Source organism: Thalassophryne amazonica, chromosome 17, assembly GCF_902500255.1.
Source record: "Thalassophryne amazonica chromosome 17, fThaAma1.1, whole genome shotgun sequence".
Taxonomy (NCBI): domain Eukaryota; kingdom Metazoa; phylum Chordata; class Actinopteri; order Batrachoidiformes; family Batrachoididae; genus Thalassophryne; species Thalassophryne amazonica.
The window spans coordinates 72,807,100-72,825,627 of NC_047119.1; the positions used below are offsets into that span (position 1 = coordinate 72,807,100).

Here is an 18,528-nt window from a genome sequence, read left to right on the forward strand (position 1 = left end):
CCCAGGCGCGGTCCTCAGCGTCTCACAAACGAACGTCACAAGGTCGAGTTCCCGGCAATTCTGCTTGAATCACTCATGGCTTAAATGCAGAACGCCATCTCATTATCTGCTTCAGCTGAAAGTCTTTAAGTTTGCACGTGAGCATCATCCACAGGTGCTGCAAATCATGCTGATGAGGGTGAAGGATTCTTCTGCCAGCACCTTCTCCACAGACAAAAACCAGTTTGCATACCACCTGGAGAGCAAAGAAAAGAAAAGAACACCAAAACGTCCAGCCAAACCCCCCCAACACACAACACTATGTCAGTCTGTTTTGCTGTAACATAGTGTCAATACTTGTCAGGCAAGCTCGGTCAAGTACTACAGCATTGGTGACATGATCATACCATTTTACATTCATGATTGTCCGAAGAAATCTTTGGTGGAATTTCTCAAGTTGTTTCACTTGATAATGATAGGTAGTCCACGTTTCAGAGCCATACAGAAGTGTTGGTGAAATGATGGCTTGATAGACTCGTATTTTGGTTTCCAACTCAAGATCGTGGTTGTCAAAGACACACTTGCATAGCTTGCTGAAAGCTGTTGTGGCAGAGCTGATCCTGTTGTTTACCTCACAATCAAGGGAAACATCACTTGCCATGTAGCTACCAAGATACTTAAAGTGTGAAATTACCTTGACAATGGTTCCGTCAACAGTTACTTCAAGCTGAGTGATGGGTGGGGAGATGGTATCAGAGGGAGATCGATAAAGAACCTCCGTTTTAGTGCAGTTCAGTGATAGACCTGTAGGCTTCTACAAAGGCATCTGTTATTCTCTGCAGCCCAGCTGCACCCTGTCATAAGCTTTCTCCAAATCCACACACACACAATGTAACTCCTTCTGGCCTTCTCTATACTTCTCTATCAGTATTCTCAGAGCAAACATTGCATCTGGAGTGCTCTTTCTCAGCATAAAACCATATAGCTAAGCTTCTATTACTCTTTCCCATAACGTCATACTGTGTCTGATCAACTTTATGCCTCTAAAGTTACTGCAGCTCTGCACTTCAAATGGAACCAGCATGCTTATTCTTTGCTCCTCAGGCATTCTCTCACTTGGCAAGATTTTATCAAACAATCTGGTTAGAAACTCCACTGCTATCTCTCCCAAACATTTCCATGCCTCCTCTGTAATGTCAACTAGACAGACTGCCTTTCCACTCTTCATCCTCTTCATAGCTGCCCTTACTTCATCCTTATCAATGCCCGGCACTTCATGATTTACTCCCTCCACATCATCTACACTTTTCTTTATCTATTTTTTCATTTATCAGCACCTCATATTCCCTCCACCTTCTCAATACACTCTCTTCAATTTTCAGCACATTTCCATCTGCATCTTTTACAACACTAACCTGCTACACATCCTTTCTAGCCCCTTTGTCTAACCACTTATTTTCCAGTTGTCCAAAATCATTTCCCCTCAGCTGCCTGTCTCACCTGCTCACTGATTTTTTTCCCCCAAAAGTCTTCCTTCTTCAGCTTCCACCATCTGGTCCTTTGTTGAGGATCAATTTTTTTTATATATATAGCACCAAATCACAACAAAGTTGCCTCAAGGTGCTTCATACAAGTAAAGTCTAACCTTACCAACCCCTAGAGCAAGAACACAGGTGACAGTGGTAAGGAAAAACTCTCTCTGATGATTTGAGCAGACCAGACTCAAAGAGGTGACCCTCTGCTTGGATCATGGTACCAACAAAACTGACAATACAGGAAATTATACAGGAACTTTTGGGAGATTTTGGGAGTCCATGCTGGTGCACGAGATGGGAGGCCTGCAGAAGAAAAGCTCTGGCTATCTTCCTCTTCTTCGCCTCTGCAGTCATCCTACAAACCACCATCCTATGCTGTCTAGCTACACCCTTTCCTGCTGCCACCTTACAGTCTCCAATTTCTTTAAGGTGACATATAAAAGAATGTAGTCTACCTGTGTGCACCTTCCTCCACTTGCTCCTCCTTCTAAAAGTAAGTATTCACAATAGCCATTCCTATGCTTTATGGAACATCTACTCTTATCTGCCCTTCCACATTCCTGTCCTTGATACCATAGGTTCTACCCATTGCTCCCTCATCACCTCAGTTCCATTCACCATCATGCCCATTGAAGTCTACTCCAATCAGCACTCTTTCATGTTTGGGTTTAATCTCCGCTACCTCATCCAACTCACTCCATAAATCTTTTTTCTTCTTTATCTCGCAACCTACAGTACTTGTGGTGCATATGCACTGATGGGATTCATCACCACCCCTTCAATTTCCAACACTCACCACCCAGTCAGGCACTCACTTTTCCCCTAACACAATCTTAATATTCTCATCCTTGAAAATGACCCCAAATCCATTTCTCCTTCTATCTACATCATAATTGAACATTTTGAACCCACATCCTATGCTCTTGGTGTTACTTCCCTTCCACTTGTTTTGTTGTACACACAATATGTCACACAATCCCTTTCTCTACTACATCATATCAGCCTATTGTCTCTCTTTAGCAGTCATACTGTCAACATCAAAGACCTAAGTATCACTTCAACCATTCTAACTTTCCTTATCTCTCATATCCTTCAGACACAGTCTCCACCTTTTCATCTTCTTCTTTGCCCAACAGTAGTCTAATCTCTGAAGCATCCTGTTAGGCAACAACACTGGTCACAGTTTAGCCTAGGCTTTTCTTACCCTGGATCGACTTCCTGACATATCCCTACTTATTTATCTGAGCGTGGGACTGGCCCTCAGAGTGTAGTGGCTGCACACTCCATGTGGCTAAGATATCTCAAAATGTAAGATTGAGCACCCTGCCTCCTTCTACCATCTTCATTCATTCAGGCTTGGGACTGGCAGTCAGAATCTACTGGCTCGACACCCCATGTGGCAGAGTTCCACACTGATAGCAAACAGTCTTCATTTGCTGCTCTCACAAAAAGGCAGGAAAAGGCACACAGGAGAAGCAGTCTGTTCACAAAAAGTTTCCAGGTAGAAAAACAGAGCTGGGTTAACTGGATGTGAGCTAAAGTACCAGCATTAGAAAAGCATGAAAAATTGCAGTATCCATGAGGGAGTTTGGAAACAGATCAACTATAAACTCAGGTTGAGGGCAAAAGCACTGTTAATCACCACAACAGGAGATACTGGGCAACAGTTACAAAAAACAGCAGGCAAGGCTGAAGAAACACTGTAAGGCAGAGTGGGCGAGTAACAGATGATTAATCATGAAGAACCAATACAAGAGAGCAAGCACAGGAATGAGACAATCTGGCACCAGTATGATCGACTGTGGATGGTTATGTCATGTAATGAAACTAACCGACAAGGAAATGAGTATGCACATGAAACTGGAAACTGGAGTTGCCCATGACACAGGAAATAAATCCAATAAACACACAAGGGTAATCAATCAGAATAACAGGGTGTCATGAAACAGTAACATGGAGGATGATTCCCTTGTGGTTCCAAAACAAAGGTAAGTGCTAGGGCTGTGCCATATCATGCTATCCATGATATACTCAATCATCTTCAACTGCTTACTCCAATTAAGGGTTGTGGGAGGCTGGAGCCCATCCCAGCAGTCATAGAGCGCGAGGCAGGGTGCACCCTGGACAGAACACCAGTCTGTTGCAGGGCCGCATATAGACATCAAACACATTTACACCCACACGCACACCTACGGATGTGGGAGGAAGCTGGAGCACCCGGAGAGAACCCACACAAATGTGGGAGAACATGCAAATTCCACAGAGAAAGGCCACAGGTGGCAATCGAACCCATGACCTTCTCACTGTGAGGCAACAGTGCTAACCTATGCCACACCTCATAGGTGTGGCATATCAAGATGCTGATTAGACAGCATGATTATTGCACAGATGTGCCTTAGGCTGGCCACAATAAAAGGCAACTCTGAAATGTACAATTTTATTACACAGCACAATGCCACAGATGTAACACATTTTGAGGGACTGTGCAATTGACATGCTGACTGCAGGAATATCCACTAGAGCTGTTGTCTGTGAACTGAATATGAATTGAATGCTGTCTCCAAAGGCATTTCAGAGAAATTGGTAATACATCCAACTAGCCTCACAACTGCAGACCATGTGTAACCACACCAGTCCAGGATCTCCACATCCAGCATTTCTTCACAAACTGTCAGAAACAGTCTCAGGGAAGCTCATCTGCATGCTCGTCATCCTCATCGGGGTCTCGACCTGACTGCAGTTCATTGTCATAACCGACTTGAGTGGGAAAATGCTCACATTTGATGGTGTCTGGCTGCTGATCAAGTCTATGTGAAGGACATGGGTTGCACTGCATGAGGCAAATGGTGGTCACACAAGACACTGACTGGTTTTCTGTTTTGAGGTTATACCATCCACCAACAATCACTCCTTCAGAATAAAATACACAAGAAGCAACACCAAAAATCAGCAATCAGAGCCCATAAAAATAATAACTTTATCTTGTGTCTGATTATCTTTGTGTACAGCCAGATTACAAGTGAGGCATGTTATGCTGTGTTTACACATAACAACGAGGAGTCATGAATGCCATGAAGTATACATTCTTGGCTGTTGATCACGAATGTTATGATTCGGTGCAAAGGTGTCAAGTGCCCCCAGGAACTGTCGGGACCTTTTAAGAAGCTTTAGGATTAATTGCACGTGTTGCTGGTGAATTATCATTGTGGCGCACAGTGAAATGTGATGCTGTGTTACACTTCGGGTCAAAACTTGACAGTTTCCATGTCAATTTGTAACAACATATGACAGTATGGGCTCCAAAAACCATCACAGGAACCACTACGAACACTGTCCCACTCTATTAAGGATCACCACTAATCAAGATGGATCAACATGCTCAGTTGCAACCTCCACAACATCAGGCAAAATGAGGGTGGTGCGTGACATTCGTGGAAGATTTTGTGACAGCCAAAAACATTCTCCACAATTATCACGAATGTCACACACCTAGGGTTAAGAACCCTATTCAGATGCATTAAATCACATTAAGAATGTCAGGAATGTGCCAAGAATGACATAAATATGGCATTCGTAACATGTCCTGCCTATGTGTAAACACAGCATTAGGCAAATTCTGGGAATCAAATGTCACTTGATCCCTGATGTGGAAGGTGTGGCCCACATGTTCCTACACCTTCTAGTCACACTGTCAACACTGAGTACAATGGATGGCTAATGTATGTATGTGTGTTTTTGTGTGTATGTGTGCATGTGCATGTGTGGATATGCATGTGTTTATGGGCATGTTCATTTGCGTGTGTATGTGTATGACATGTGACATTTTGTCACATATGAGCTACCTATCTGTAACCATTAACTTCACCTAAACTCAACCAGTGGGTGGAGTTAACAGGTCACAGCTCCTATTATTGTCAGTGTCCTTTCAGCATTCCAGTGGGGGCGTGTTGGACTCATGCAGTAGGCATTTATAAAGTGGAGCAGTGCATTAAGGAGTGGAGGAGTCAGCGCATGCTGATGGAGAGGGCTGCAGCAGCATCCCGGCCATATGCAAATGGGTTTGAGGGTCAGGAAGTGCAGCTCCAGGCTCATACTGATGCACACAGAGTCCACAAAGAAAGACACTGTCATGCCTGTCCCTGATCCAGGTCTTAATCCGTATTCCTCATCATTATTTAGTTCATCTTCATCTGCCCCATCTTTGTTTTATTAACCCTCTGGGGCTGATGCCATCGTATACGATGGCTAAGACCAAGCTTTACTAAATTATAAATAACCTTTTAATGATATGAGACAGAAACATACTTTTTTTGCTGAAAAGCTAACTCTGCTGACTTTCGAGCCAGCCATCGGCCATCTTTGTACTCCTCATAGAAGCTGTGTGATGATGTGCACAATGTGAGTGTCCAATCGGAATTGGTTCACCGTCACATGGTTTTCCAAAATCCAATTGTAGGGCAGATTTACCTCACGTGAAAAGCCAAAGATCGTTTTCAGGAGTGATATGTTACTAGTTGGCCCCCTGGGTGCTCCAATGAGTACAAACTATTGAGCTCCAATGCACCCTTTGCCATTATGCACAGCGATCAGTGAAAGCAGGATCACCTCTGATGACAATCTCACGTGCTCAATCAAAGAGTGTGTAACTATCAGGATTGCTCCACTAGTTTGCATGTGAATGTTACTGGATAACTCTGTTGCTTTCTCTGCGTAAAGCACTGTTTACCATATCAATGGAGTGAGGGGAGGCCGCTCCTCAGACTGTAAGGAGCCAAAGTGGGCCAAAGTGTGAATGAAAGCTGCTTTAGGAGCAGCACAGAACACTCCAAAACACAGTAGAAGTAGAAGTTTGTGATGTAACCTTTGAGAAATAGCAGACAGAAATTGCTTTGAGATGAAGACAAACAAAATGCATGGACCATTTTGTATATATTGTTCGAAATGTGCATTTGTGCTTATTGTTTGAACCTTTTTGTTGTACGGTCTTTCACACAAGACCTCAAATTACCTTTATAAAGTGTCAAAACAGTTGTTTATTATAGTTTGCTGTGTGTTTTGAATAAATGTGTGTGGAAAATTATTTCCACTTTACTTTTTCATTTCTTATTTCTAATTGTAAACCTTTATTACACTTATAAAACACAACAAAAGTATATATATTATGAAAGCACAAGTTTTCCTGAAAAAAGAGACATAAAATTTGATTGTGGGATGCAAGGAGAGCTAACAGTAATAATAAAACATTTATGCCAGGCGAGTGAACTGTCCAAAAAATGCCCTCGGATCCAAAAGGGTTAACTGTTATTTTATTTTTGTGGTCAGTTTCTGCTCTTGTTTTGCTTTGTTACTTTGTTTCTTGTTACTTGTCATACTTCCACCATTGTCAGTTCCATTCTAGTTTTCTCCAGCCGGTTGTGTTCATGTTATGGATCATTTATTTACCATCTGTGTATTATTTGACTGTTCTCATTTGTGTTATTATCATTGTTCTTTAGTATCAGGTTTTGCTTTCTGTTCATCATTTAGTCTTTACTTGCTTGTTTTGTTATCTGCTTGTCATTTATACACTCAACAAAAATATAAACGCAACACTTTTGGTTTTGCTCCCATTTTGTATGAGATTAACTCAAAGATCTAAAACTTTTTCCACATACACAATATCACCATTTCCCTCAAATACTGTTCACAAACCAGTCTAAATCTGTGATAGTGAGCACTTCTCCTTTGCTGAGATAATCCATCCCACCTCACAGGTGTGCCATATCAAGATGCTGATTAGACACCATGATTAGTGCACAGGTGTGCCTTAGACTGCCCACAATAAAAGGCCACTCTGAAAGGTGCAGTTTTGTTTTATTGGGGGGGATACCAGTCAGTATCTGGTGTGACCACCATTTGCCTCATGCAGTGCAACACATCTCCTTTGCATAGAGTTGATCAGGTTGTCAATTGTGGCCTGTGGAATGTTGGTCCACTCCTCTTCAATGGCTGTGCAAAGTTGCTGGATATTGGCAGGAACTGGTACACGCTGTTGTATACGCCGGTCCAGAGCATCCCAAACATGCTCAATGGGTGACATGTCTGGTGAGTATGCCGGCCATGCAAGAACTGGGACATTTTCAGCTTCCAAGAATTGTGTACAGATCCTTGCAACATGGGGCCGTGCATTATCCTGCTGCAACATGAGGTGATGTTCTTGGATGTATGGCACAACAATGGAACTCAGGATCTTGTCACGGTATCTCTGTGCATTCAAAATGCCATCAATAAAATGCACCTGTGTTCTTCGTCCATAACAGACGTCTGCCCATACCATAACCCCACCGCCACCATGGGCCACTCGATCCACAACATTGACATCAGAAAACCGCTCACCCACACGATGCCACACATGCTGTTTGCCATCTGCACTGAACAGTGTGAACCGGGATTCATCCGTGAAGAGAACACCTCTCCAACGTGCCAAACGCCAGCGAATGTGAGCATTTGCCACTCAAGTCGGTTACGACGACGAACTGGAGTCAGGTCGAGACCCCGATGAGGACGACGAGCATGCAGATGAGCTTCCCTGAGATGGTTTCTGACAGTTTGTGCAGAAATTCTTTGGTTATGCAAACCGATTGTTTCAGCAGCTGTCCGAGTGGCTGGTCTCAGATGATCTTGGAGGTGAACATGCTGGATGTGGAGGTCCTGGGCTGGTGTGGTTACACGTGGTCTGCGGTTGTGAGGTTGGTTGGATGTACTGCCAAATTCTCTGAAACGCCTTTGGAGACCGCTTATGGTAGAGAAATGAACATTCAATACACGAGCAACAGCTCTGGTTGACATTCCTGCTGTCAGCATGCCAATTGCACGCTCCCTCAAATCTTGTGACATCTGTGGCATTGTGCTGTGTGATAAAACTGCACCTTTCAGAGTGGCCTTTTATTGAGGGCAGTCTAAGGCACACCTGTGCACTAATCATGGTGTCTAATCAGCATCTTGGTATGGCACACCTGTGAGGTGGGATGGATTATCTCAGCAAAGGAGAAGTGCTCACTATCACAGATTTAGACTGGTTTGTGAACAATATTTGAGGGAAATGGTGATATTGTGTATGTGGAAAAAGTTTTAGATCTTTGAGTTCATCTCATACAAAATGGGAGCAAAACCAAAAGTGTTGCGTTTATATTTTTGTTGAGTGTAGTATTCTTCAGTCGTTAGTCAGTTCCAGTCTTGTTTTGTCCTTGGGTTTATTTTTCTCATTATCCTCTGATTAATTCTTCTGTTCTGTTTATAGACCTCGGTTTCATTCCACATCCTGCACCTGCCATTTTGTCTTCATCCCTCACTCATCTCTGTTCATCATTCTGTTTTCCTTACACCCCTCTGATTATGTTCTCACTGCACCTGCTATGTGTCCCTGTCTCTCTCTGTGACTCTGTCTGCTTTGTGTTTCCTTTCACTCACGCTCTGTGCACCTGTTCACATATCTTTGTCTTTTCTTAACTCCACCTTGTGTTGTCCTCCCTCACTGTCTTGCACAATGTAGTATCTTTGTTCACTAGCCACGCCCTCTTTCCTGATTGTTCCTCACATGCACCTTGTTGACACTACCTGTCCCTCGTGTCATACTTAGTCCACATGCATTTAAACCCCACAGTCCTTCACTTCCCCGCCAGATTGTTGTCTCATACACTTTCCAGTGCCTTTCACAGTCCTGATTTTGTTTTGCCGTGTTCCGAATCCTGCTCTGTTGTCTTCGACCATACCTCTTGCCTCATCCTAGATGTTGGTGTTTGCTCGTGCCTCAGAACCCTGCTTGTTTATGACTGCGTCTCAGCCTGACCCTGCTTGTACCTCTGCCATGCTGACTGATTACATGTGTACCAAACCTTATTCTGGAATAAAGACCATGATTTCCTCCTCCGCCAGGGCTGCCCTTTGTCACCAGTTCTGTTCATTGTTTTTATGGACAGAATTTCTAAGCGCAGCCAGGGTGTAGAGGGGGTCTAGTTTGGGAACCACAGAATCGCATCTCTGCTGTTTGCGGACAATGTGGTTCTGTTGGCTTCGTCAAATCAGGACCTTCAGTGTGCACTGGGGTGGTTTGCAGCTGAGTGTGAAGCGTCCAGGATGAAAATCAGCACCTCCAAATCCGAGGCCATGGTTCTCAACCGGAAAAAGGTGCTTTGCCCTCTTCAGGTTGGTGGAGTGTCCTTGCCTCAAGTGGAGGAGTTTAAGTATCTCGGGGTCTTGTTCACTAGTGAGGGACGGATGGAGCGTGAGATCGATAGATGGATCAGTGTAGCATCTGCAGTGATGCGGTCGCTGTATCGGACCGTCGTGGTGAAGAGAGAACTGAGTAGGGGGGCAAAGCTCTCGATTTACCGATCGATCTACGTTCCGACGCTCACCTATGGTCATGAGATTTGGCTCATGACCGAAAGAACGAGATCGCGAGTACAAGTGGCCGAGATGAGTTTCCTCCGCAGGGTGGCTGGACGCTCCCTTAGAGATAGGGTGAGGAGCTCGGTCACTCAGGAGGAGCTCGGAGTTGAGCTGCTGCTCCTCCACGTCGAAAGAAGTCAGTTGAGGTGGCTTGGGCATCTTTTCCGGATGCCCCCTGGATGCCTCGCTGGAGAGGTGTTCCGGGCACGTCCCATTGGGAGGAGGCCCCGGGGAAGACCCAGGACACGCTGGAGGGACTACATCTCTCGGCTGGCTTGGGAACGCCTTGGGGTTCCCCCGGAGGAGCTGGGGGAGGTGTGTGTGGATTGGGAGGTCTGGGCGGCTTTGCTTGAGCTGCTGCCCCCGTGACCCAACTCCGGATAAAGCGGAAGAAAATGGATGGATGGATTTCCTCCTCACCTAAGTCTTGCCTGGGAGTCTGTATTGCAGGTCCAGCCGCTCCTGGTGATGGGCTCCTGCCCATCCTGACAGTACAATCTGGCCAGAACATGGACTCCGCAGGCTCCACTCCTGCCATGGACTCTCCCCGATTTAGAGGTGATTGAGATTTTTGCAGGCCTCTCCTTTTTCTTCATTTGTTTTCATGACTGTTACGCTCCCAAAGAGAAATTTGATTTTTTGGATCAATCCTGGGATCTTGTTAATACGAACCCATGGCTTTATGACTATTTCCCAGAGCTTCTGGGCTTGTTTGATCTGTTTTGTGAACAGAAGCTCCCAGATTGGATGAGGCACCCTGAGGCCTACCTGCCGTCAGATGATGAGTGTGACTGGACGGATTTGGATGAAGATGAAGAACGGAGTCTGAGCAGTTAGCTCTACAGGACATGGCTTCATCCTTATTTAAGATACAGGACTTATTTTTTGATTATCAGCACTGCTACAGTAAGCAAGGCAAGCAGTGCATATTTTTTGGCACTCGACAAGATCATTTTAGCCGAACCAGAGCTGTTAACCAGATTCCCTAAGCTCAGAGATATAAAGACACAGTTTAAGCAGGGTTGGGTCCCTTCCTGCATTGAAGACCTCATGGACTTTTTGTTTGAGTCTGAGCTCACTGCCTCCTGTTGTGAGGAACCGCGCGTCATAACCCTCTCACACGCCATCCTCACTCCACCCAGACATGAAATAACACTGAAGAAAGCTGCTTACCTTCTGCCCTTTGTTCCGGTAAAGCAGTCAGAAGATCCAGCCACGTTCCAGAACCCTAACCCCAAAGCCAGCACCACGTAGAATGAAAAGCGGTGCCTGAGGCATCGCGGCAAGATCCAGTCACGCTGTACTTTCTGGTTGCTGGTTCCACAGTGCGGCCACTCCATGTAGCCCCAGTCCCCGTGCCTTTGAGATGGCGAATGCCACAGTCAGAGTCACGAGCTCCAGCCACAGAGATCACATCACCCAGGAACCCAGAGATGTCCATGTCCCCTGACCAAGTCAAGCCGCCCATGTCTCCTGTGGGTCCTGCTGCAGCCGCGGCATGCGCCCTGCCTCCTGAAGTTGAAATTGCCACGGCGCACTCCTCAGCATTTGCGGCAGTATTCGGCGCAGTGCCGCAAAGGCCAGCAGCAGCTACTTTCTCCTGTCCAGCCTTTCTGCCACCTGCAGTCTGCTCAGACACTGCTTCCGTATGCATCGCGGCCACCTCACTGATGACGTCACGCAAAACTCCTGCCTTTTCTCAGCCTGTGTTCGAGACCAGCTCTGCCGTGGATCCAGCCACAGCAGCTGCTGAAAGAGTCTCTTCTCTACAAGCAACGGCACCTGCAGACATGACACGTGCCGCCGATCAGCCCGGCCGGTCCAGCTGCTTTCACAACGGCAACAGCCAGCCCTGCCTCCTCACGCACAGTGGTGGACACCCTGGCGGCGTCAGCTGACTCCATCCCGGTGTTTCCCACGATCACCGCCGTCGTCCTCAGCTTGCCCAGCCACTTCGTAACCAGCAACTGATCCTGCTTCCGCATGCATCACGGCCGCCTCACTGGTGACGTCACTCAAAGCTGCTTCTGCAATGTCAGTTGTGTCATTACCGGCACGCTCTGCCTCATCATCACTTGCAGTCCCACCCGGAAGGGAACATTTGCAAACATCAAACAAATGTTCATAGAATGTTTGTTTACTGTTCAGCAAGTTTGTGAACGTTCATGTAATGTTTGTGATGTTTGTCTAATGTTTGCATGGAGGCGAAAATTTGCGAACATCAACTGAACATTCATAGAATGTTCATTTACTGTTCAGCAAGTTTGCAAATGTTCATATAACGTTTGTGATGTTTGTCTAATGTTTGCATGGACGCAAACATTAGACAAACATGTAAGGAAACATTTGCAAAAATCAATCAAATGTTCATAGAATGTATGCTTAATGTTCAACATTCACATAATGTTCATGTTGTATGTGTAAAGCTTGCCTCTAAATAAAAGTGTGTGTATATATATATATATATATATATATATATATATATATATATATATATATATATATATATATATATATACATATATGTATATATATGTATATATATATATATATATATATATATATATATATATATATATATGTATATATATATATACATATATGTATATATGTATATATATATATATATATATGTATATATATATATATATATATATATATATATATATATACATATATGTATATATATATGTATATATGTATATATATATGTATATATATATGTATATATGTATATATATATGTATATATATATGTATATATGTATATATATGTATGTATATGTATATATATGTATATATGTGTATATATATATATATATATATATATATATATATATATATATATGTATATATATATGTATATATGTATATATATATGTATGTATATATATGTATATATATATGTATATATGTATATATATATGTATATATGTATATATATGTATATATATGTGTATATATATATATGTATATATATATGTATATATATGTGTATATATATATATATATGTATATATATGTGTATATATGTATATATGTATATATATATGTATATATATGTGTATATATGTATATATACATATATATATATGTGTGTGTGTGTGTGTGTGTGTAAAATTTCACATTATAGGAAAACATTAAATATTATTTACAGCATACAGAAAGTTAATGTTGGACTCCATTTAAATTATGTGTGCAAACATAGGTAGAATGAACAATAGGAAATAATTTAAGCACTCTACCATGGTCACCAAGAATTTGTCGATTTATGATTTATTCAGGCCTAATGAATATACTGTATAATTTCAAAATTACTGTAATAAACTGACAGAGCTAACTCCGAAACATGTCTTGGTGCAACTTGCATAAACATGCACTCTGTTAATTGGAATATTAATTTTTGCAAAATAATTTACATCACTACAGACTGTGATTGTCAGCTACCAAAAATATGTTTTTTATGGAAACAGATTGCAATAGCAGCTTATTATCCAGACGTCCCACAGACCTGAGTTACATACATTTTGCCAAATTAAAAAAAAAAAAAAAAACCCTATCTCTAGCATTTTTGAAAATAAGGAAAAAAAAACATTAAAGTTAAAAAAAATTGATTTACAAAATAATGTTTTCAACATGCATGAGCAGGAAGCATTGACATTTAAATAAAACGGCTCACAGACAAATAATATTTTTTACTGGTCACTTCACAACTTGCAGTTCAAACATGTTTTTAAACAAACACACTGAACATGAGATGAATAGTCACACACGTTACAGTGGCAGAAATCAACTCGATTTCACATTTCCAGAATGAACATTTGTCCACGATTTACTGTTTCACTCAGGCCTCATTTGAGGATGACTTCATATCACAGTCGAACAGTGTTTGGTTTAAACTGTTACCACATAATTGTTACAACATATTTCTTGCTTTCTGATTCCTTTAATATCAGCTGCTTAATTCATGTTTGCAGTGAGGCTTGATATTATAATTATCCAGGGTAAAACATGTACATTGTACACAATATAATTATAAGACCTGGATACAATCATTTCTGTATGTAAAATGTAACATACTCATTCTGGTAAAAATAAAAAAATAAATAAAAAAGCAACAGTGATCATTGTGTATAATTTCCTGTAATCACATTATACATTCATATATTGCCAATTAAGTTAACAAATTTCTAGCAGAAGTGTTTGGTTCCTTCGTGGTTAAAGATAAAGTCAGAGCAGGTTTATCAGCTCAGAGAAATGCTGTCTCACAAAACTACTGTAATAATTGGGTCAGAACGTCTGAAACACTGTAGTGCTTTATTTTAAAACATGTTTGACCAACATTATCAGAGGATACAATTCAAATGAATTCATTTGATTTCAAGTAGTTTGTGTACATAGATCTATTTACTATTAAATTATTTTGTTAACAATATGCTTGCTGCTTCACAGTTGCTTGCAGTGCTGCTCACGAACCAGTTGGTGGCAGTAGTGCACTGAGTTGGGTTAAAACCCGCTGTTTAACAGAGCAGAAGAAGAAGACTGAGTTATAGCACTCAACTCCGTTCTGTTTTAGCAAATAGAAGTTTGTGTTCCACAAGTTAATTCGCCTGTTCAGTCTCTATACTGTGATTAAGAGACCACTGAGAGCAGAAGAGGAGACTAACGCTGGATGCTTGTTGACTGGGATTCCTCACAAAGAAGCATCACATAGCTACCCAAGAGTTAGCAGCTAGCTTCAAATGGCGGGGCCTTTGTTCCGTGATATCGACGCTGTGACTATCAAAAGAAGGTAACAGAACCTGATGTGAGCACAAATTCGTTTTAGCCAGAAATAACAAAACTTCCTTGAAGCTTGATTATGCCAGCCATAGATTAATAGGAACCAAACCAACACATTTTTGACTAGCATGGAGCTAACGTTAGCCACAGAGAGGCACAGGCCTAATTAATATTTTGACTAAAACATGACTAAAATATATACTCTGTTTTATTAGATGTTGACGCATTTGAAGTTTAAGTCATGTCAGTGCCCAGAAAGAGACTTTATGAAGATAAGCTTGTGATAATATTTTTGAATGCTTGTTTTCCCCCCAACAGCAACCACGCCGGCTGCCATAAGAGTTGTTGAATCAGTGAATCCTCCATCTGATCAGTGGGTTGAGTGTTTGCCTGCAGTTGATTCGCACCAGCCCGATTATGCAGAGGTTTGTACTATAATGGTTAAATAAGATTGTATAGTGTCTTGTGCCAGTAGATTCTAAAATTCATGTTCAGCAAGCAAAATATTCAAACATTTCTGGCAAGAAATACTCTGTTCTATTTGGGATAGATTTTACTCTATTTTCAAATTATGTCAGTAATGAAGTTGTATATGCTAACTTTCCTTCCTTAAAGAAATAATTTACAGGCCCTGTTACTCAATAAACATTTATTTATTGCTAATATAAAGTTTCAGAATTTCTTATATAAAAAATTGTGTCCCTTGCATAATCTTTCATTTGCATAGTGTGTGCATACTGTCTATGGTACCATACACTTGAAACATAAGGACTTCTATGCTGTACTACTGAGGTTTACCACCTTATCTGGGGTGGAAAAACTGACCTGTGCCAACAAAAAAATTAATTTTTGGAGATTCTTTTGGAATAGACCTGAGTAAGCACCAGAATGCATTTGAGATTTCACATTTTTCTGGGGGACAACCACCAGACCCCGCCAGGGCCTTGTCAAGATCTTTCAAGTTTTTTTTTTTTTCCATAGCTCACTTTCATCACTCGGTTCATTCACAGATTTGTCCGTGCTCATGATGAAAGGTCAACAGCATTGGCTTAATCATTTATGAAGCATAGGATTTAATAAAAAAAAGTGGGAACTTCTGTATTAAGGTTGTAACATGTGGATCTATATACATTTTGTGTTCCAGGAGAAGCAGAATGACATCATTCACAGTATCGAACAGCTGAATGACAGAGTTGATGCACTACATCCTTGGACCATCCCTGAAAGTGTCGGTTCCCAGACATACCAGGAGAGAGAACAATGTGGACGCTGCTGACACGATTATCCGAAGGTTGGCCAGCTAAACCAGAAGTGTGGGCTTGAACCAATTACAAGCAGTGCCTGGAAGTAATGGGGCTTCCAGTAAAGTCACTCAAAGAAGTGAGTTAATGTTTTCTGTTTGTTAGGTCCTCTTCACTTCAATAAAGTTTTGCCTTTTTTTTTTCTTTTTTTTTTACACAGTGTATTATAAACATTCTGTATTTATGGAAACTAGCAACTAAAGGGCCTTTCACATTGCATGCTTTATACGCGTCAGGCAACAACTCCCAATGTGTCGTCAGTCATGTTGTGTCAATGCCTCCCTACGCCCTGACGCGACGCATGCAGCAGGGGGGCTGAGATTTTCACTCTGATTTATTTATTTATTTTTTTCCCCCAGAGGAAAGCTGAATGATCGCCATGTTGTATATGTGTCGATGAACCAAGAAAAAGCTTTAATATAGCAATTTGATTTCACAATCAAATTAATTTTGGGGTTAAACATTTGCAAGGATTTTTCTTCAGAAAACTGCTCTGTATAAATGAGCAGTCCTGTGACATGTTTCTGTTTTGTAGATATCAGTGGTTTCTGCCAGGAGTCTTCCATGTTTGGACCCAACACGTTTCTATTGGACAGTGCGAAGCTTTGTCACAGTTCAGAGCGCCAAAAGTTGGATTGGGTTGAACTTTGAATGTCATTCTGTTGACAAGCAGGAATGCGCACACTCCTGGTAGAAGCATCTGTTTAGCTCAGCTTTTGACGCAACACTTCTAACGCCTGTAAAAAGCTACGTGTTTCATTGAAAATAATGCTTTTTAGACCGATTTGTGATGCCTCTGACACTTCCAAAGCATGCGGTGTGAAAGGCCCTTTACACAAATAGCGTTGGGTACAGAGGATTAATCATTTTTGTCTGATCTGCTTTCACCTGTGTGGTATACCTCGCTGATAACTAACCTGAGAAAAATTCTGCAAGCAAATACGAGGTTTATTAGATAAGAAACTGACACTTATTTATTTTTTTTAACTATATGGATTTGAATGACGTGCGATTACACCAGTCATGCTTGAACCCTTGTGCGCATGCGTGAGTTTTTTCACACGTGTCGGTGACGTCATTTCCCTGTGGGCAGGCCTTGAGTGAGATGTGGTTCAGCCCTCTCAGCTGAATTCCTTTGTTTCACACGCTGCTCGAGACGGCGCGCGTTGCTTTATCAAAATTTTTTCTGGACCTGTGAGGAATATCCGAGTGGACACTCTTTGAGAAATTTAGCTGGTTTTTGGTGAAAAGTTTAACGGCTGATGAGAGATTATGGGGTGTTTCTGTCGCTGTATGGACTTCCCATGGAGCGGGACATCGCGCAGCGCTTCCAGGCGCCGTCGTCGGCCTCTTTCGACCTGAAAACATCCTAATTTAAGGCTTAATTCACCCAGGACGTCGTGAGAGAACAGAGAAGATTCAGAAGAGGCCGGCATGAGTACTTTATGCGGACATTCCACTGTTTAAGGACATTTTTTAATGAAAGACGTGCGTGCAAATTCGCCGAGTCGTTTCCGTGAGGACTCGGCGAATCTGTGTGCGCCGCGACAGGAAAAACACCTCCGTGTTGAAAACCATTTGTAAAATTCAGGCGGCTTTTGATGGCTTTCAACAAGTGAGTAACTGAGAAATTAACAGCTTGGGCATGTTCCAACTTGCCCGTTAAGGTTTCCAACGGAGGTGTTTTTCCTGTCGCGACCCCCCGCGGTCGGGTCCATCCCGACATGCGACTCTGCCCGCACGTTCTTTCATTACAAAATGTCCGTTAACAATGGAATGTCCGAATAAACTCCTCATGCCGACTTCTTCTGACACTCAGTCACAGTAGAGAGGCACCGTGACGTCTGGTCTCTCTCTGGCTGCTAATGCAACATGGCAGAATCTGCTACGAAACAGATTAATTTCCGTGTAACTCTAACATGTCTATCATATATTATGTAAAGCTACTGAAAAACACTTCGAAAACGGAAAACGCTATTTTCACAACCTGATAACACAAGACATCTCGCAGACATCAGTGTGCACACATCCTGCAGTCTATGGTATGTATGTATGTATGTATGTATATACATACATACATACACACTTTGCACTGCGATACCAATTAAGTAATTATTAAGAAGACAGTCCTCCTATGGTTGAGGGTATTTTAGCATTGTGTTTATATTTCATAATATCAAAGATTATGAGCAGATTAGCAGCAGCATTTAATTTGCCTTGTACATGGAATATTTTTGATAAAATTTAATTTTACTTCCGGATAAACTTTTTCTCTGGTGATCAAACATTAATTTAAATTAATAACTTTTTATTATTTTTGTATATTTTTTATCATGAATTTCCTCAGGAAATTTTATTGGAATGTGTTTGTGTTAAAACTGTTCAATTTTGCTTTAAAAATTGTTCAATTATATTGTATCTGACTGTACTTCTATGTGATAAAAACTTAGTGTTTTGTCATGTGAATTTCCTCAGGAAATTTATTGATTGTAATGTGTTTGT

At 41.8% G+C, this 18,528-nt stretch overlaps 1 long non-coding RNA gene across 1 annotated transcript; it reads left to right on the forward strand.

Moving 5' to 3' along the window:
• Positions 1-14,571: 14,571 nt before the first annotated feature.
• Positions 14,572-15,928, forward strand: LOC117530135. The gene is made up of 3 exons (XR_004566191.1): positions 14,572-14,735; positions 15,044-15,150; positions 15,870-15,928. It is a non-coding gene; the product is annotated as an uncharacterized LOC117530135 (long non-coding RNA).
• Positions 15,929-18,528: the final 2,600 nt, after the last annotated feature.